An 18,454-nucleotide genomic window follows, 5' to 3' on the forward strand; every position below is an offset into this window, starting at 1 on the left:
GGCACTGCCTCTCCCCCCGCCCCGCCGCCCCCTCGGCGGGCAGCTCCCCGCGGCGGCGGCGGCGGCGCAGGCGCGCTGCCTCCTCCTCCCCTAGCGGCGGCCGCGGGGAGGCTGGCGGCGACGGCTCGCGGGTCCCCTCAGAGCCGAGGGAGCGCGGGTCGGGCCGGCAGCGGGAGGCGGGCGGCGAGGGCGGGAGGAGGGGGCCGGGCGCTGGGCGAGGGAACCGCGCCGCACACCCAGCCCGTCAGTAACCGGCGCTGCTGGGGAGGAGGAGGAGGCGGCGGCGGAGGAGGAGGAGGAGGAGGAAGAGGGGGAGGCGGCGGCGGCGAGAGATTCTCCCACCCCCACCCACCGAGCTGAGGTGAGGCCGGGGCAAAGCATCATCCTTTCTTCCCCTCATCCCTTCCTCCCTTTCATCCCCCTCCCTCCCCGAGCTCCTTCCTTTCATCCTTCTTTCCTCATCCTCCTTCCCCCTTATCTCCCCTTCCCCTCATCCTTCCTTGTGCTGCCTGGTCCTCCTTTCCTTTCTTCTCTTCTCTCCTCAGCCACCTTTCTCCACTCCTCCCCATCCCCCAGGCTCCCTCTCCCCGTGCCCACATTTCGCACCCACCAGAAATAATCATCGTGCCTTCTTTTTGTTTGCTTGGTTGGTTTTCCTTTTCCGTTTTTAAAAGCGATTTTAATTCTCGCCCAGTGAAAGCGGGAGAGGGAAAGAGACGGAGCCGGTCACAGACAGAGATAATCCCCCCTGCTTTGAAGAAGGGATTTGAATTAATGGTCATTTTGTGGCGTGCGTGTTATGGGAAGAGGGGGATTATATTTAGGGAAGAACGGAAAGGGTCAAAGGCGTGTTGTTTCACTTATTCATCTATTTACCTAGCATCACTTGGAGGTGGAACCTTGCTCTGTATTATTTTAAGTATTTTTATTTTATTTTTTAATTTTTTTTTTCCTTTCTTCAGGCATCAGAGGGTTTTTTCCTCCCTTTTACCCATCCACCGTGCGTCTCTAATTTACAGTCGCTTCTGCTGCTCCGATTGTCTCGGCCGGGAGCTGGCGGGGAGCGGTGCTGTGCCTTGGGGAGGGGGCGGTGGGCGCCGGCAGAAAGCCCCTTCCTCCATCCCTTCCCTCTAGGCCTCTTCCAGGCTCCGAGACCTTTCAAACCACCCGCTTCATATCCCATCCGGAATCTGGCCCGAAAGGCGCCAGCTCCCGTCAAAGGATTTGCTCCTGTGGCAAAGAGCAAAAGTTTAAAACGCGGCTTTGTCTTTACGTGGAGCGCGCCGGGGATGGCGGAAAGCTGCATGGATGGCGGCTGAAAGGCGACGGCCAAAGTGTCTTGGTGCTTCTGGAGGGGATGAAGTTTTGCTTAGACGTGGTGGTGGGGAGCGGCGTCGCTGCTGCGAGACTCCCGGGGCTGCCTTGCCCGCGTGGGAGCTGGCATCGGGGCAGCGTCCGTATGCCAAGGCTTCGGGAAAGTAACTTTTACATGTTTGCGGTGGGGTGTAGCGTGGGGAGTAGGTAGCACGCACCTGCTTCTCCGAGGGTTGGAGTGGTGGCTGCACTCCCTCGTGTCTCGGCGGTTGTGTGCGATGCTTGTTTTAAGGTGATGCTGCGTCGGTTGAAATGATCAGTTGGTGGTTGTATTTCTTCGTCAGTTGTGTCGTGGCAGAGCATTTATTTGATTGTTAGCATGCTCTGGCCAATTTCAGCCTTTTTAAGGTTCCTTCTGAAGTTTGTTTGTACTTCATCAGGACAGATGTGTTTCAAAACCCCTGTTATTTTAGAAATCTATAGATCCCACAGCAGCCGATAGCATAGCAAAACTCTATCAGCCTGAATAATATAAACACACCCGTGTTCTACACTGTCTTGGCGTGTGTTCCCTGAGAAACGTTGATTCTCTTAACTTGTCAGGGTTGCAGGGAACGCTTTGTGTTTTGGAGTACAAGGTAGAAAAGTAGCACAGACAGTGGTCGTCGTCAGTGATGTTGCTGATGCGAACAGGAGATCTTGCTGGCTTTGTGGCTACTACAGTGCTGCCGGTTTTCTTTTTTACCCATAGTGTCTGTGATTGATATTGTGTATTCTGTCAGGTGTTTTATACTGCAGGTCAAACAGAGCTCTTTCTAGAGGAGAAGTACTGACTTCAAGGATGAACTTTTTGCAGCCAATTGTGTAAATCACTGTTTACAGAAATATCACCTCAGCTTGCGTGCAAGATAGCTGTAATTCCATTAACGGGCTCTGCTGATGACAAAAGCTTTGACAGGAAAGCTCCACTGTCACTCGAGCCCTTACATGGAAATGCAACCCTAATTTATGGAGATTTCTGAAAGCTCTTTTTTTAATATTAATGTTGAGCATGGATGCTACTGCTGAAATGCCTTTGAACCACTGAGCATGCATAGACTGAGACTTTAAAGTCAAAGAAGCAATTATATCTTATGCTGTGACCCCTTGTCTATTACAGTCGGTTGGATTTTATCCAGTTACTTTGGAGTACAATAACGTGCATTTGACTGAAACACATTTTCCAGAAAAATGAGAATTTCAATGGGAAGACAGTAAGAGGTGGCGAATGTGCTGTTTATTGAGTTATTTGGCTTCAGCTTCCAGTCACTGGTTACTGATGTGCCTTTCTCCGCTATGCTAGAGAACTCAAAGTATTTTCTTACCATGGAGGTATTTATCTGCTGTAACCTAGTAATCCCTCTCCTTTCTATTTGAAAAAAGCACATGGACTATAATACTTTGAATTTGTCGCTGCATGCATTTTTCTCACAATTCAGTTTCTGTGACTTTTTTTTGTAAATCCACTTTTTCAGCTTTTTTGTGAAAAAGGGAGCTGGATACAGCATGCCAATGCTTTGTCTCAGGACTGTTTTGTGAGTTCAAATTTTACCTCTTTAGTGTTACTCTTCTGGTTACACATCACATTTACATATTAACCCTTCAGCTGCAGCACTGCATTTTGAGCTACTTTTCACTGGGTTTGCTCACTGGGGTAAGCCCTTTGCAGGACTGTTTCTTTCCACAAGAGTTCCTCATTCTATGGAGTAACTTGTGGTTCTTGATTGTAGCTTGATAATTTCGTATGTGGCCTTTGTTGAGAATGTTTTGCTTCTTGTCTAGGTTGAATATACCAGCAACTCCGGATTGCCTTTTGTAGCTGATTTATCTCAGCTACGTAGCATTCGATCAATTTATAGCTTGTGCAAATTCTGTCATGATTGATTGTGTAGACTTACAAATAATTGAAAAAGTGTTTCGTAATAGGGGCTTCACCTTTGGGGACCTCCGTGTTAATCTGCATTATGATGTGATGCTTTCCTCTCAAAAGCTGTTTTTTGCTTTTTGAGGTGTCACTTAGCTAGTTCTTGACCTGTTTAATTGGTCCTATTTTGTCGTCAGGCTGTCACAGAATGCTACACCAAGTGCCAGAGAAGTTTATACACGCCTACGGATATTTTTACCAATTGGAAGTATCAATTATATCAAAGAATAAAACCAGATTCATTTAAGAACATCTATTTTCATTAATTTTCCTTCCTATTATTTGTTGTATAGCTCTGCTATATCAGTTGAATCTCCAATAATTTTTTTAAAAATTCTTTTTTTTGCTCGAGACTGCCATCGTTCTAGCCTTCCCAGAGCTATAAACACTGCCTTGCTAGCTCTTTTAGAGTACGGTTGTAACACTGGCATTCATTCAGACTTCTGAAATTTTCCTGGTATATTCAGAATTGCTACAAATTCATGTCGATGGGCTGGACCCCTCCTTAGATACTTCTGTGAGAACCCCCTGCTATGGTGGTCTTTGGTCCTGCTGACCAAAAATATTTATTGCCAAGTGATATTGTTTCAACGTGGTACTAGTAATGGACTGAAGAAGTAATTCCTCGTCCTCATGAGGTCCCAGCAAATCATCTCACTTCTTTATAAATGCAGAAGTACTTAGTGAATGTATTGCAGTATTAATGTAGAGCAGAGTCCCTGTGACACCTGTGTGAGAGCTAAGGTTTCTTTTGTTTTTACAAATCCCCCCCTGCTGTTTTTTGTTTTTTTTTTTCCCTGTTAACAAGAAATGTCTTCATCCCCACCTATCATTTTTTCACACTTACTGGTTCAAAAATTGTGTAATTTATTATCCCTTAATACTTTTTTTGTTGTTGTTGTTATGTATGGCTTCTTGCTCGTAATAGCAGTATTTATTGAAATCTGTTTTGTTGCCAAATTGTGGTAGTTATGACAATGCCTTCTAGGTATTACACGCTGTCTGAATATGCGAGTATGAGATTTTTTTTTTTTTCTGTGTATGATGACAGCCATACAATTTATTAAATTTCAGGGCAGAGTAGGCTTTTGCTTTTAGTATAGCAAGTTTCAAGGATTGGCTAAAGAAAGCTAAGCTCTTTATTTTCTCCATGCTTTGTTCATAGGCAGTACAAAGCATAAGACATAATTTGACTTTAGATATAATACCGAAAGGTAGTGGAAATATGAAGGGCAAGTATACAAGACACAATATGTAGTTGGAAACAGGAAGGGCAGGCATACAAAAATAAAGAATAACAACATTAACTTAATAGTAATTACAGTAGCATACTTAGGTCATAACTTGATTGGAGTTTTTGTGGCTCGGGTCTGTAGAAATTGTTCCCTTAAAGCTAATTTGAGGTAAGATGCAAGAAGAAGATCTAAAAGGAGCAGAATTGGAGGGGAAGAAGAAAGTAACAAAGAGAAAGTTGTATTTTAGAGGCTGGCTAAGAGCTGCTTCTTGACTAAAATACACTTGTTTATTTCATATAAACATAACGTTTGTTAGGATAGACTTTCTTGGGGAATTAGATAAACAGTAAAGTGTATCGGTTGGCCAGCAAGGACTTTCCCAAGGCACGGCTCCCAGCACAGCAGGCTTCTGCAGGGAGCAGAAGTGGCTGAGACTCTGGTTCCTCTGTGGAGCTCCATTATGGATGGGTAAGGTCCTCCAGCTGTATCAACAACGCCGTGAACCTGACTGTGATCAAACAGCTGCTAAGGCTAGCATGCCTTGAGCATTGCTGGAAACTGAAAAGACAAAAGTGTTTAAGGCTCCTGAGTCAAATAAATTGAAGACATGACAACAAAGAACGGAAACCAGGTTTTGGCCCATTAAAAGAAGTGGTTAATAACTAAGTTATTCTTGAATTCCAGCTTTTTATTGTCTTATGGGAATTCATAATACATCTCAATATATCTCAAAGAGTGATAACGCTATTGTATTGAGTCTTCAGCTGGGCAGGCTCAGCACTCTACGGATGTAAATGAATTTTGTCTTGGGTTTCTGGACAAAAGCTCTACGTACCAGTTTTCTAAGTGGTTTCCTCAACATCATACATGAACCATCAAGAGAGTACTAAAAGACCTGGTTCCAAACAGTAGGTGTATACAAGAAAGCATTCTGGAAAGTTTTCAAACAGTGAGACAGGTTGAAGTCATATTTACATAACAAAAGATCAGCTGCTCCAGGAAATGAAATTGTGATCATCACCTACCAGTCCAGTTGGTTGAAAGTCAGGAATTTTGTGTTCCTCTTGTTTTGGAATCGTGTTTTCCTTTGGGTTGCAATAAGCAGGTGAAGTTTAAAATTTCCAGCAAAATGAAAATTCTTTCACGTACTAGGAATATCGCTGCCCCCCACCAACACCCCGTATAAATATTTTGTTTCAGATCTCATATCCTGTCATCAGACAAAGCATTTGGACTTTATAGGGGACAGGAGGAAAGCTTTTCAATAGTTTGTCGTTGGAAGTGTTGAGAAAACACCTTTCTTTGAAGTACTTTAACTCTGCTGAATCAGCATTTTCTGACAGCAAGGTTGTGTTTTTTTCCTTTGGAATATTTTTTGGCTAGCTACGCTTTGCAGTCACATCACCCCTTGTGTTAGTATTCTGCTGTTTAGAACAGTAGAGAAACATTTTCAACTTTACTGCAGAGACTGCCCAAGTCTTCAGGCTTCTTGAGTAATGAGAAATATTCGGTTAAGTGAAGCTGAATCCTGTAACAGTAAGACCATCTCACAGGGTTTTCAGCTGAGCTAAGAAAAATTTTAGGTTTTGCAGTTACACAAAAGAATCTCTGTATTTAGAGTATTTTCAAGTTATTTTTATAGATATTCCAATCTACTGTTATCACTGGTGTTATAATAATTATGTGACACTTCTTTCTCCTGGGTATTTGTCCTTTTCTTTGAAGTTATGTATATTAAAAACAAGTATATGTTACATTATGCTTAAAGTAGACAAGAATATTAGAACAGAAGACATTCTGAATTTGACTGGAACTTAAATTCTGAATGCGCTTTTAGAAGCAGAAAGTGGAAGTGGTTTCGGTCAGGCTAGGCTCCCAGTTGCCCAGGTGACTTCTGCAAATGAGGCTTAAGCTTTTAAGTTACTTAAGGCTTCTTGTAAAAGGATTAATCAGTTTGCCCTTTTCTACAAATAATTAACCTTAATTTTTAATACGCTATTATTTACTAACAAAAGCCACTCCTCTATATTCCGCTGAACCTCACTTTGTGGAAATTCTCCATTAAAGCTCAGTCAATGTGGCAGGGGCAGCTAAAATCTCTCAGTTCTCGATATTTTACTGATAAGAACTGGATCGATGGGAAATATGTTATTCCTTATAAGTACAGAAGCTGTGCCCATCCTGTGCAGAGCTGAGAAAACTGCTTTTATCAGTTCTCTAAATCTTTTCAAAGATCGAAAGAAACTCTGAAAGAACTCTTCTTAAAGATTTAACTTTCAAGTTGGATTATGGAGTAAAATATCACTTCAAAATTTTAGTAAGCAGTGGTTTTATTTCTATTGTAGTAGCAATAGTTGTGTCCTTTCCAGAGGAACCACATTAACAAACATGAATAAAACCTCTTGAGAAGATGCATAAAAATTATTCGCAGTTTTAACTCGCTCAAATAATCTGAGGCAGACATATTTATCTGATGAGATATTTTTTGCTCCTTCACTGCCTCTGGAAAAACATTGTTTCTTGGTATAGTAAGATATCCTCTTTAAAGTTGTTCTGTAACTTTTGAGTCACAGTAGAGATTTATGTAAATAAATAGTATTAAGTAAATGAATGAATATAAATAAATAGAGAATAGGTGTGATCATATAATCATAGAATGGTAAGGGCTGGAAGGGACCTTAAAGATCATCTGGTTACAACCCCCCTGCCATGATCAGGGACATCTTCCACCAGACCAGGTTGCTCAGAGCTCCATCCAGCCTGGTCTTGAACACTGCCAGGGAGGGGGCAGCCACAGCTTCTCTGGGCAACCTGGGCCAGGGCCTCACCACCCTCATGGTGAAGAATTTCTTCCTAATATGTAATCTAAATCTGCCCTCTTTTAGTTTAGAGCCGTTTCCCCTTGTCCTATCACTACACACCCTTATGAAAAGTCCCTCTCCATCCTTCCTGTAGGCCCCTTCAGGCACTGGCAGCTGCTCTAAGGTCACCCCAGAGACTTCTCTTCTCCAGGCTGAACAGCCCCAGCTCCCTCAACCTGTCCTCATAGCAGAGGTACTCCAGGCCTAGGATCATCTTTGTGGCCCTCCTCTGGCCCTGCTCCAACACATCCATGTCCTTCTTCTGTTGGGGGCTCCAGAGCTGGACGCAGTACTCCAGGTGGGGTCTGATGAGAGCAAAGGGGCAGAATCCCCTCCCTTGCCCTGCTGGCCACGCTGCTGTTGATGCAACCCAGGGTACGGGTGGCTTTCTGGGCTGCCAGCGCACATTGCCGGCTCATGTTGAGCTTCTCATCCATCAGTACCCCCAAGTCCTTCTCCTCAGGGCTGCTCTCGAGCCACTCTCTGCCCAGCCTGTACTTGTGTTTGGGATTACCCTGACCCATGTGCAGGACCTTGCACTTGGCCTTGTTGAACTTCATGCGGTTCACGCAGGCTTCATGCGGTTCATGCAGGTGATGCGTGATGTCCTCTGTCATTAAATATTATCTTCCTTCAGAGTTTACTGAATGGCCTTTCTTGCTGATGTAAAGCATGATCAGCTGTGATAAGTTACCTGTGGTTAATTCTTCAGGTGAGTTGGTATCTGCTGCATCGCGTCCCCCACTGGATGCAATATTGCAGCTGCAAGCAAGATGGGGCTAATGCACAGAGGTGAAATTTGTTTATGGCCAGTGTGGTGTAATGCAACATCTGATTATTTTGTTAGATAAAAGCAGCATGATATGTATTTCCTATTAAGAAGACTCATGCTTGAACTCATGGAAACAAAAGCTTCAGTTGCTTTAACATGCTGCCATATTTATTGAGAAACTTTGTACACAGAACCCAATTATTCCCTCCCCCCCCCGAATCTCTGTAAAAAATGATATGATGAAAATAATTATTTCAGTTTTTACCAAAATAGAAAAGGCTTGATTTATATCTTTGTTATTGTACCAGAATATTTAAGTAAAATTTGTGCTTGGTTTTGATAGAGAATTTATCAAAATGCTTCATAAATGGTTATCTGATGGTTACAGATGTTGACTGTTTAGATAACCAAAGACTGTTCAGCCTTTCAATGAAAGGTACAGAATAGATAACAAGTAAAATTTGAAGTGAGAAAAATCCAGAGTAAGTAGGAGAATAGTTCTTCCATTTGCAAAATATAGAAAAGCTGGTTAATTTAATTCTTGCATTTAAAATCCACAGGTGAATCTTTAAATGAAGTTATAGAGTTGCAAAGAAATAGCTACAATTTGTTACCAGTTGGAAAGAAATAACTGCCAGTTGTTACCCAATTTTTATGGGGTCAAAGTGAGAGAGATTCATGTATTTTTATTGCAGCATATGAACTCATTTCTAGCTCTTATACAAATAGTCTTGAATGCTTACTATAATCAAGTCAGAAATGCAAATTCAGAATTACAGCTGCTTAGTCTAATTTTAAACGTGTCTATTATCTCTGCAATCTACATTTCCAATTCTTAGATGCTACGCAGAAATACTTCTAAGAAAAATAAATTGTCAGGAAGTCCATGAATGAAGGAGGATGAGGCTGTGTAGGGGTAGAATAGGAATAAATAAGATTCTCATTGACTGGGAGTGCTTTGCCCAAGAAAGGAGTCGGAGGCCCCAGCAACATGCAGAGGTGTCGCTTGTGCTTGGCTGGGCTGCCCATGCGTTCCGTGACATCCATTCGATTTCATTCGGCTGACAAAATGTTTTGGACTTGCTAAATACTGTTTCTGGGTCACATCTGACATCAAGCAAGAACGGGAACATTTGGGGAAAAAAAATAAAAAAAGAGAAAAACTGTTGCTATCTTATGATTTAATGTTAATTGTGTGGCTTACGGAGAATTCGGTGCATGGCTAAGACAGTCAGCGTACTGGATCCCTGGATGCTTTCATCTGCTCTTTCACTCTGAAAAGTTTTTAGGTGATCTGCACCCTTGAACAAAGTTTTTTTTCTTTTCTAGTTAAATTCAAACCCTTGAATGCAGGCCTGAGCCCAGGAAAGATTGGATCAGTGCAGGTCGGAGGAATGGAACTGCGCAGGTGCTTTGTAGGTGCTAAAGAGCAGTCAGGACACAAGTCCTGAGCGCTATTGTCTTCTGCTTCTGTGTTGTTTGTGAGAAAATCAGCATCAAACCTTATATAAATTTCATCATTCCCCTGTCTGCTCCCCTCATCTTCTAAAAAACTTAAATGCATTTCGAGAGCATTTTCTACAGCCTGACAAGTACTTTTTGGCTTGCCTTGTTCTGATTCTGTATTTAGTAACAACAGTACTTTGTGTACAAATTCAGCCTAAGAACCAGAATATATAAGGGGTTTCTATGTTCAATATTTACCTTCATTTGGCAGGGTAAGAAATAGCTTTTCATTATAATTTTTTTTTATAATATTTAATATACTTAATTATAATTTCCTTAAGATGATCAGAGAAACTATCACCTCGCTTCATGCGGAGTCTTCTTGGAATGCCAGCCAGACGTATTGTATGATCCCAGGTGATCTCAAATGCTGCAGCATAACCTAATTTACATGACAGAGTAATATGGAAGCATACATTTTGTGCAAACGTAGCCAAAAAGCCTTCAGAATTAACGTCTTAAATCAGCTGAGAAAGCTGAGTGACTTTAGTAGCCATGGTGACTTTTTTTTTGCTTGAAGTAGAAACATCGCTGATTACTAGCCTTCATGTGAGCCTTAAGCTGGGTATCCATTCAGCAAACTACAAATTTGGTGGCAGAAAAAGAAAAATCATAGGTGTGTGGACAGATTCAATGCATGAGAAGCAGTGTGGTTTGGATGTAAAAATAGCAGGCTTGCAAGCACAGTTATGTCGAGAGCTGTAATGATGGCACAAACGCTTTTTGGAGGCTCCGCACTCCACGTTCTTCTTGTTTGCTACTAGTTTTAGTACCGCTTTGGCTTGACAAGTGCTGAAGTTGTACCCTTTAGTTCAGATGCTGCGAGAGACTGACTTTGGACTGACAGATCCTTCCAAACTTGTTTGCATCCTAAGGGTGCAGTCAACATAACTTTGTTGTAGTTGTTTTTTGGCTTTTGGATTCATGAGAATGATGCTGAGATGCCCTGACAACATAAGTGTGTTCAGGTCTGCTGTCAGCTTAATGAGTTTATTTTTGCTGGGTGGTTGACAGTCAGCCAAAAGAAACAACAAAAAAAATTACATAGCCCAAGAACAGCTTCTTGGCAGGTTTTCCATAAAAAGATTGGTCAGGAGGAAGGGGAAACACTAGAGATGACTCTTTCTTTTTTCTTTTTTTTTTAAATTCTTTCCATAATGATGTAAAAATTTCAGTCTTATTTTTACTCTCTCTGCACCATAGAAGTGTTGGAGATGGTATGGTGTGAGGTGCATTCTGTAGCCATGGTATCCAGAGGAAAGATTTATTGTACCCCAAGGATGCTACAGGGCTTGTGATGGCTGAAGTCTTTCCTGATCGACCCTTGGGAGCTAGTCCGCAACAGGTCAGTGTTTCTTGAAACAGGGTGTGAGCGAGATGGACTCTGCAACAATTAGGACATTGGTGGATCACAGTGATTAGTATTTCATTACGCAAAAGGAACATCATCTAGGGAAGGACTGGAAGCCACCCTCCCCAAAGAAATATGATAGTGGTGGTTTAAAAGCTTTTCCAGGTATGCTTGAAATTGGTGGCCCAAATTAGGCAGTTTCAACCTCAGTGTCCAAGAGCTTGAATGACCTTGTCCGCTCAGCTCTTGGCTGGTTTGGAAGTTTCTCTTTTGTTGCTGTTCTTCATTAAAAGTTTTTTTTCATTGGGACGAAACCAAGCTCGTGTAAGTGAGGAAAGAATTCTGAAATCACTCGTTTGAAAAGATATTTTTAATATTATTTCATTTCCACCTAGCTTTATTTAGAAATGACTAAAAAATGCGTAGAACTGAAGTAGCTTCTTGTCCATTACAGCCAGGGTGTAGGAAGTACAGACAAAGCATAGCTGCTCTGGGAAAAGGTGTGTTGTAGGAAGACTTTCATCAGATTCAAGTACTTAGGGCTCCTTTAAATAACAGAAAAGTATATAAATAGAAAAAAAAATACTGTGTCTTGATTAGATGAACTTCCTTCATGCGTTAAAAAAAACCCCAGCACCCGTATAGAATCTTACATATTACTCCTTTTGTAGTAAATAAAGTGCCTGAAATCAGAAATGTTTCTCTGATTGCAAGCAATGTGCAAAATATGAGAAAGACTTCACAATGACCAAGTAGAAAGATTTCTTTTACCAGGTGCCTCTTCCAGCATTGCGTGAATCTCGGTATCTTTAGCTAAGGGACTAGTCTGGATATTCAGATTATGTAAGTTTAAATCACAGAATCACAGAATGGTGGGGGTTGGAAGGGACCTCTGAGCATCATCTAGTTCAACCCCCCTGTCGAAGCAGGGTCACCCAGAGCAGGCTGCACAGGATCACGTCCAGGTGGGTCTTGAATATCTCCAGAGAAGGAGACTCCACAACCTCCCTGGGCAGCCTGGGCCAGGGCTCCGTCACCCTCAGAGGGAAGAAGTTCTTCCTCATGTTCAGATGGAACTTCCTCTGCTTCAGTTTGTGCCCGATGCCCCTTGTCCTGTCGCTGGGCACCACTGAAAAGAGTCTGGCCCCATCCTCCTGACACCCACCCTTGAGATATTTATAAGCATTTATTAGGTCCCCTCGCAGCCTTCTCTTCTTCAGGCTGAACAAGCCCAGCTCCCTCAGCCTTTCCTTATAAGAGAGATGCTCCAGTCTCTCCTCATCCTTGTAGCCCTCTGCTGGACTCTCTCCAGTAGCTCTTCATCTTTCTTGAAGTGGGGAGCCCAGAACTGGACAGAGTACTCCAGATGAGGCCTCACTAGGGCAGTGTAGAGGGGGAGGAGAACCTCCCTCGACCTGTTGCCCACACTCCTCCTAATGCACCCCAGGATTCCATTTGGCCTTCTTGGCAGCCAGGGCACACTGCTGGCTCATGGTCAACCTGTCGTCCCCCAGCACTCCCATATCCCTCTCTGCAGAGCTGGTCTCTAGCAGGTCCCCCCTGATCTTGTACTGGTACATGGGGTTGTTCCTTCCCAGGTACAGGACCCTGCACTTGCCCTTGTTGAATTTCATCAGGTTCCCCTGTGCCCAACTCTCCAACCTGTCCAGGTCACGCTGAATGGCAGCACAGCCTTCTGGTGTATCTACCACTCCTCCCAGTTTTGTGTCATCAGCAAATCCTTGATCCTTTAAAAGTAGTCATAGAATTTCCATTAATGTTGCAAAGCTCTTGCCCAACACTTCTGGAGGTGGCTCTGCCTTTGGCTGTGGACAGTGTCTATGTCTTCTAAGTGTAGCAGGAGCCAGTCCTGTGTGGTATTACAATGATACATAATAAGTTGCTTAAATCTCTGGAAAGTTCAAATGCTTCTCTGTCTTACCTTACAGAACTGTTGTGTGTGCTAAAGGTATCTGCTGCGTGCTCTAGAAGACGGATGATTTATGCGAGCAGGATTTTTTTTAACATTTCAACAGGTTTTTTTGTGTTTTAAAAAAAGGAAAAATAAGTGTCCAATGCATCAGCTCTTTTTCTCATCTGATTTGTCACCTGCTGCAAATATACAATACATACTGCTCAAAATTTTTTTTAATGAGCTATTTTTCATTCTGTTTTTGTCTAAAGATAGGTTTTCCTTTGAAGTGCGAAACTCATTCTGTGATGTTGGGCCAGTTAAACAAAATGTTACAGGGGGACTCCATTACATAAATGTGAGTTCGTAGCACACTGTTGTAGACACCTTGGAGTATTCAGCTTACTCTTCAGTAAGGTTGTGGGTCTCATGCGTGTCCTCTGTTGTATCCATCAGTGCTGACTTGCTTCTGTACAATGTCCTTCCTGGGTTATAGCTCACCTCAGTGACAAAAAAGAACCTCAAATGTATCAGAGCATTGCGTTATTTGAGAAGTTTCAATGTGTTTCTCTCAAATGGTGCTGGCGTTGGTGGAAGAATGCTATGGGAGGAACCACAGTTCTGGGTTATTCTAAGTGTGGCAAGATACATGAAATAATTACGAAATCTGGTGAGGTTACTGACATTTCAGAGATCCCTTGGATAAGGGGAAATAGGAAGAATTATGAATGTTGTATTAAAATTATATTTATTATAGGTGTATGTATCTCATATACCAAATATCCTGTGTGAAGGATCTAAATTCACTGTGTGTCTGTGTTTTAAGTACAGAGAGCACTGTGGAAAATGTTGCAAAGTGAGATGCAAGATATGTCAAGGATGGTGATCATAGTCAATAACTTAGGTTTCATTATTTGTTTCCCCAAGGAAATTTTGGTGTCTGAAGAACGTCTATAGTGGTTTCATTTTTGATTCCCACTAAATAAAATAGATGAATTTGATGAAGGTTTTTAATAATTTAGATATTTTTCTGTGACAATAGTGATGCTATCATATGCAGTCCTTGCGTGTGTTTAATCACTGCTGAAGAAAGTGATGGTTTTTAGCCATATTTATCAAGGTCCTCTTATTTGAAAGTGCAAAACAAGACAAAAAACCCACTACATTTTACTTCTGCTAAAGAAGGTATTTGGCTGTTGTCCATCCTAAACTTTAGTCCAAAACTCAATCCAAAAAGTGTATGTCTATATAGTTCTAAATAATGAAAATTATGTGTTGGTAGTATTTTTAAAGCTAAAAACATTTGAATGTGTTAAAAATGGGTTTTGCGGAGTACTGTGAAAAAGGCAAAAAAATAGGCAATCTCATCTTTTTTTACTAATAAATTATGTATGCTTCGGGTGATTTCTGTATACCTTATGTGTTCACGTAACGAACAGTTCCACTGCTGAACTGTTTTATGTGAAATTATGGTCTTAAATCAAAGGAAAAAAAATAGACTTAAGAGCTATATTTCTGTGAAAACTGTTAGCAAATGCTTATCATTGTCGTGAGGCCTCAGTAAAGTGTAATCCATTGTTCCTTGTGTTTTATTTTAAGGCAATTGAATGTAAGGAGATGCTTTTTGGCTACACGCTTGCTCAGGGTTGCTGCAGTCCAATGTTTGCTGTCTTATTGCTATTTTTGCTACTGCTTTTTGTGGTGAAGGCTTGTGATTTCATTAACTGTTATTTTAAAACCTGAAAAACCTGACAGAGGGCTAAACAGAAATTAATTCTATTTTCCATGTAGATAAGCACAGAAATACATGAATAAAAATCAAATTGGCCTCTCCTCTGCTCTTCAGAAGACTCCTGTGTGGCTTTAGGACCCTTTGGGAAATGGGCCACGTTATCTTTAATTTTGTAAATAATTAATGTTCTCCACGTGATTATTTTTATGAAAAGTGTATTTCTAGATTAATTTGTGGATAATAATAGTTGTAGTTCTTCAGAGACATTTTTGTTGTTGTTGTTTATATTCTGTATTATGTATATTATAGCCTGTATTTCTGTCATAGAGGAGTAGGATCTTATCTCCTTAGCCACGTTCCTTCTGTGGAAAGCCGTGCATTGAATGGGGGCGTTAAACAGTTGTCACAGACTTTGAACTCATGTTACGTTGTGATAACCCTTGAAACTCCAACACTATCTTATATGTTTAACTTCACCTATAGTTTCCACAAGTCATCTTGAGAGTGCTGCTTTGTCACTCTCAGCATCCGAACACAGGGTTGCGTTTGTCCTTTGAATTAAGCAGCAGTGATTAAGTTACGCATGCTTTCGTGATCCTTATTTTTCCTGCCTAAAGAATGGTACGGTGACTTTCTGTTGACACTACAGAGAATGTGTGCTTTGTTAACTGCGTCCGAGATCTGCCCCCAAAACTTAAACCAGAGAGGCACTTGTTCTAAAACACCAGCTTTGTTTTTTTGGGCTTATCACTATCAACTCTGGGCTTTTGCTACCTTAGGTCCCATATGGTGGTGGTACTTCATGTAGTCGTTTTGTATGATTTGCTGAATGTAGGAAAACAAGCCCGTACTACATTTATTCTTAAGGGAGGAGAAAAATATTACTGTCTCTGGAATGATGACAACGAGCTGCTTATTACCACAAGCTGTGCATTTTATTTTCTTTTAGTTAGAAAGTAGTGATTTGTCTGAATTTTTGGAGTGGTTTTTAAGTGAATAATGATATAAGAGCCTTCTTACTTGAGGCTTCTTATAAATGTAGTTATTTATATGAGGAAAAACTGTTCAAGCATGGATTATTTATGCGGGGGAGAAAACTGACTCTGGATTGATATAATTTTTCTTTCCCATCTTTTCTTAACTAATTCATTTTCTCTGTGCAGTGACTGCTTGATACGCTTGCAACTTTGTTTTAGACGCTTAGAAGCTCCTTGTACCATTTCCCTGGATAAAGTCATCCGATTCAGACCTCACCTTCTGTGCTTCAAGGCAAACTTTGTTCCCTCATGGTTTCAAAGAGGAGTGTTACGGCCTTTCTCCTTTCATTTTTAGCAGACCTGGTTTCATCATACATTTAAAAAGCAGAACTGAGATTTTTCTTGGTGTGGTGGTATCGCGTGTTCTTTTCTTAGTTTCTCTATTTTTTTTCCTCCGCAAGACTTGAGAGATGGATGACAAGATTAACTGCACTTTTGCCCACCCCCTTTTGATGTCTCTTTTGATGCCAGTCCTCTCTTAAGATGGTCCCTAAGTCTGGAGCCTGGGCTCAGCCCCCCGAGTGAACTGTGTTTATCTGCCAGATTGTTTCAAAATTGGTAATTCTGCCATTGGGAATGTGCAGTCATTGGTAAAAAGAGAATCCAAGCAGCTTTTCTAAAGCATTGTTAATTATTGACAGTAAACATAAAGAGAAGATCTAGAGGCTTTTATATCAATAAAGATCTCTCCTACCTAGAGCCAAGAATGACCTAATTTTTTTTTTTAGGTACACCAGCAGGATCTGTCTGTAAACAGTTTCTAAGCAACAGCTGCCTGTCCTCTAGAAAGAATGTCACTTTTTATCCACGACTCCCGGGTTTTATAGCCCTTCTGCCCAAATTAACGCGCTAGATTAGGGGGAGGTTGGAGCAGTCTTGGCAGCAATGAGAGTTCTCCTTTTTTCTAGTAGCAACCACCTACAGTTTGCTGAGGTGTGTTTGAAATTAAATCACTGTCTCCTTTATTGTTGGTTTCCCAACAGCTTTGCTGTCGCAGTCCAGTGCTGTGAAATATTTCCGTGCAGTTTCATAAATATTCTGTAACTATCAAAGAACGCGTATTTCTACTTCCATTTAAATCCAGGAGGTGACAAACCAGAAAGAGCTGAGTAATTTTTGTTGTTGTTGTTTAATTATTACATGGTCTGAACTGGTTCTAAGGCAGAAACTGAGTTTTCCCTATAGCACAGCAGGTCTCTTTGTTCATCAAGAGTTGTGTGGCATCTGTCTCAAAGACTGGGGTGATTCAGAGGCAAAGAAAACGAGAGCCCTTAAGGATCAGATTTTTATTATCTGGGAGCCTGCAGCTCAAGTGACCAGCTTTCTAAGACTTACCTGCATTAAGCACTGTCAAATAACTTGCATCTAGAGGTCAAGCAGCAGCAGCTACCCAAGAAAGAGAGCTAACCATTTCCATGATAATATAGTGGTAAATGGGGGGGGCGGGAAAGGGGATAGAGAGAGTAATCCCACTGGACATTGTAAGCTCTTGTGATCAATTTTAAGCAGATGTTATTTGAAAATAGCAATCATTTTCTTCTAGCCAAAGATCCATATAAGCAGAAGTATAGAAAAACAATTTTTACAGGGATTTTTGTTTGTTTTGGTTTACTACCAGAATCTTTTTGAAGAATGTTAACCTGGGTTCTGTGGAGATCGAGTAATTGGTTCAGGCTATTAGGACTTACAGTAGTCATAAATGTCAAGTTCTCTATCTTGCAGCTGAGCTACCGTGTCCTGCCTTAGCTGAGACTGCTTTGGAGGTGGGGAGCACAGATCTTGTAGAAAACAGGTTTTGCACCAAAGGACATTGGCATGAACTATGACCATAAACTCATTTAGTAAGAAGCAGGGAAGAGTCAGGTGGAATCTGTCTCCCGTTATATTCCAAGTAGATTTAGAAAAGCAGACTTCAATAAATTATGTTGGAGGTTACTGACAGAAGCTTGAATTTTAACATACTAATTCTATGCTCCCGTTTATGAGTTGTTTTTGCTAACTCTGTGAGCCAGCAGAAGTAAATTCTCAGTTTGTCGAAGATGTGGGAGGAACAAGAGTAGCCTCATCAGTTACCACAGTATGGTAGGGCCTACATAAGCTCACCGTTCATTTTACTTATTTATTTTTAATTTGCTCTCTCTGATCGGCTACTGTTAGAGTGAAGTAGTATTTCAGTTTGAAAAATGGGCTTGCTGCTTTTACTAACAGTGCCTGAAGAGAAGGCCTGTGGGTGTCGGAATCAGTTAGACTTGAGTAATAGTTATGATTGATAATATAGGCTGTAGCCGCTGGCCTGATTTAAGGGAATTGTAGAGTTTATTTCTTCCCCAGAAGAGGTAAAATCATAGGTCTTTGTCTGAGTGCTTTTGAGAAAAATGGGGATCTCTGTATATGTTTCCTCTGTTATTGCTTGACGCTGTCTTGTTTCTTATAACTGTCTGTTTCCTTTGTTTGATTTGAAATTGGAGATTTCTGCTGCGTACAGAATGGGGAGCTAAGAAGTAGTTGAGGCATTTTTCTGGCTTGCATTAAGAAATAAAAATGAGTAGAAGGAATTCTGACTTACGAAAGAGAGGTTAGATGCTATTATGTGCAGCTGAGAAACACAGCAAGCAAGGCAGGTTAAAATATCTGTATGTTTAAAAAGCTAACATGAAAGTAAAAGAAATGTTGAGTAAGAAGACACATGAAACATGAGCTTTTGAAGAACTTTCTATGAAAAGGGCAATAAAACTAAGATTTGTGACATTCTTAATTTTTAGGAGCTGCTA

At 41.3% G+C, this 18,454-nt stretch overlaps 1 protein-coding gene across 1 annotated transcript in view; it reads left to right on the top strand.

Moving 5' to 3' along the window:
* Positions 1–271: 271 nt before the first annotated feature.
* The window catches only part of CTNNA2 (catenin alpha 2), a 536,393-nt gene continuing 518,210 nt past the window's right edge, over positions 272–18,454 (top strand). The window contains exon 1 of the mRNA XM_009934739.2: positions 272–361. The gene's annotated coding sequence lies outside the window, so the exon portion shown is untranslated. The remainder of the gene's footprint in view (positions 362–18,454) is intronic.

The sequence above is a fragment of the Opisthocomus hoazin genome, chromosome 5 (genome assembly GCF_030867145.1).
Source record: "Opisthocomus hoazin isolate bOpiHoa1 chromosome 5, bOpiHoa1.hap1, whole genome shotgun sequence".
NCBI lineage: Eukaryota > Metazoa > Chordata > Aves > Opisthocomiformes > Opisthocomidae > Opisthocomus > Opisthocomus hoazin.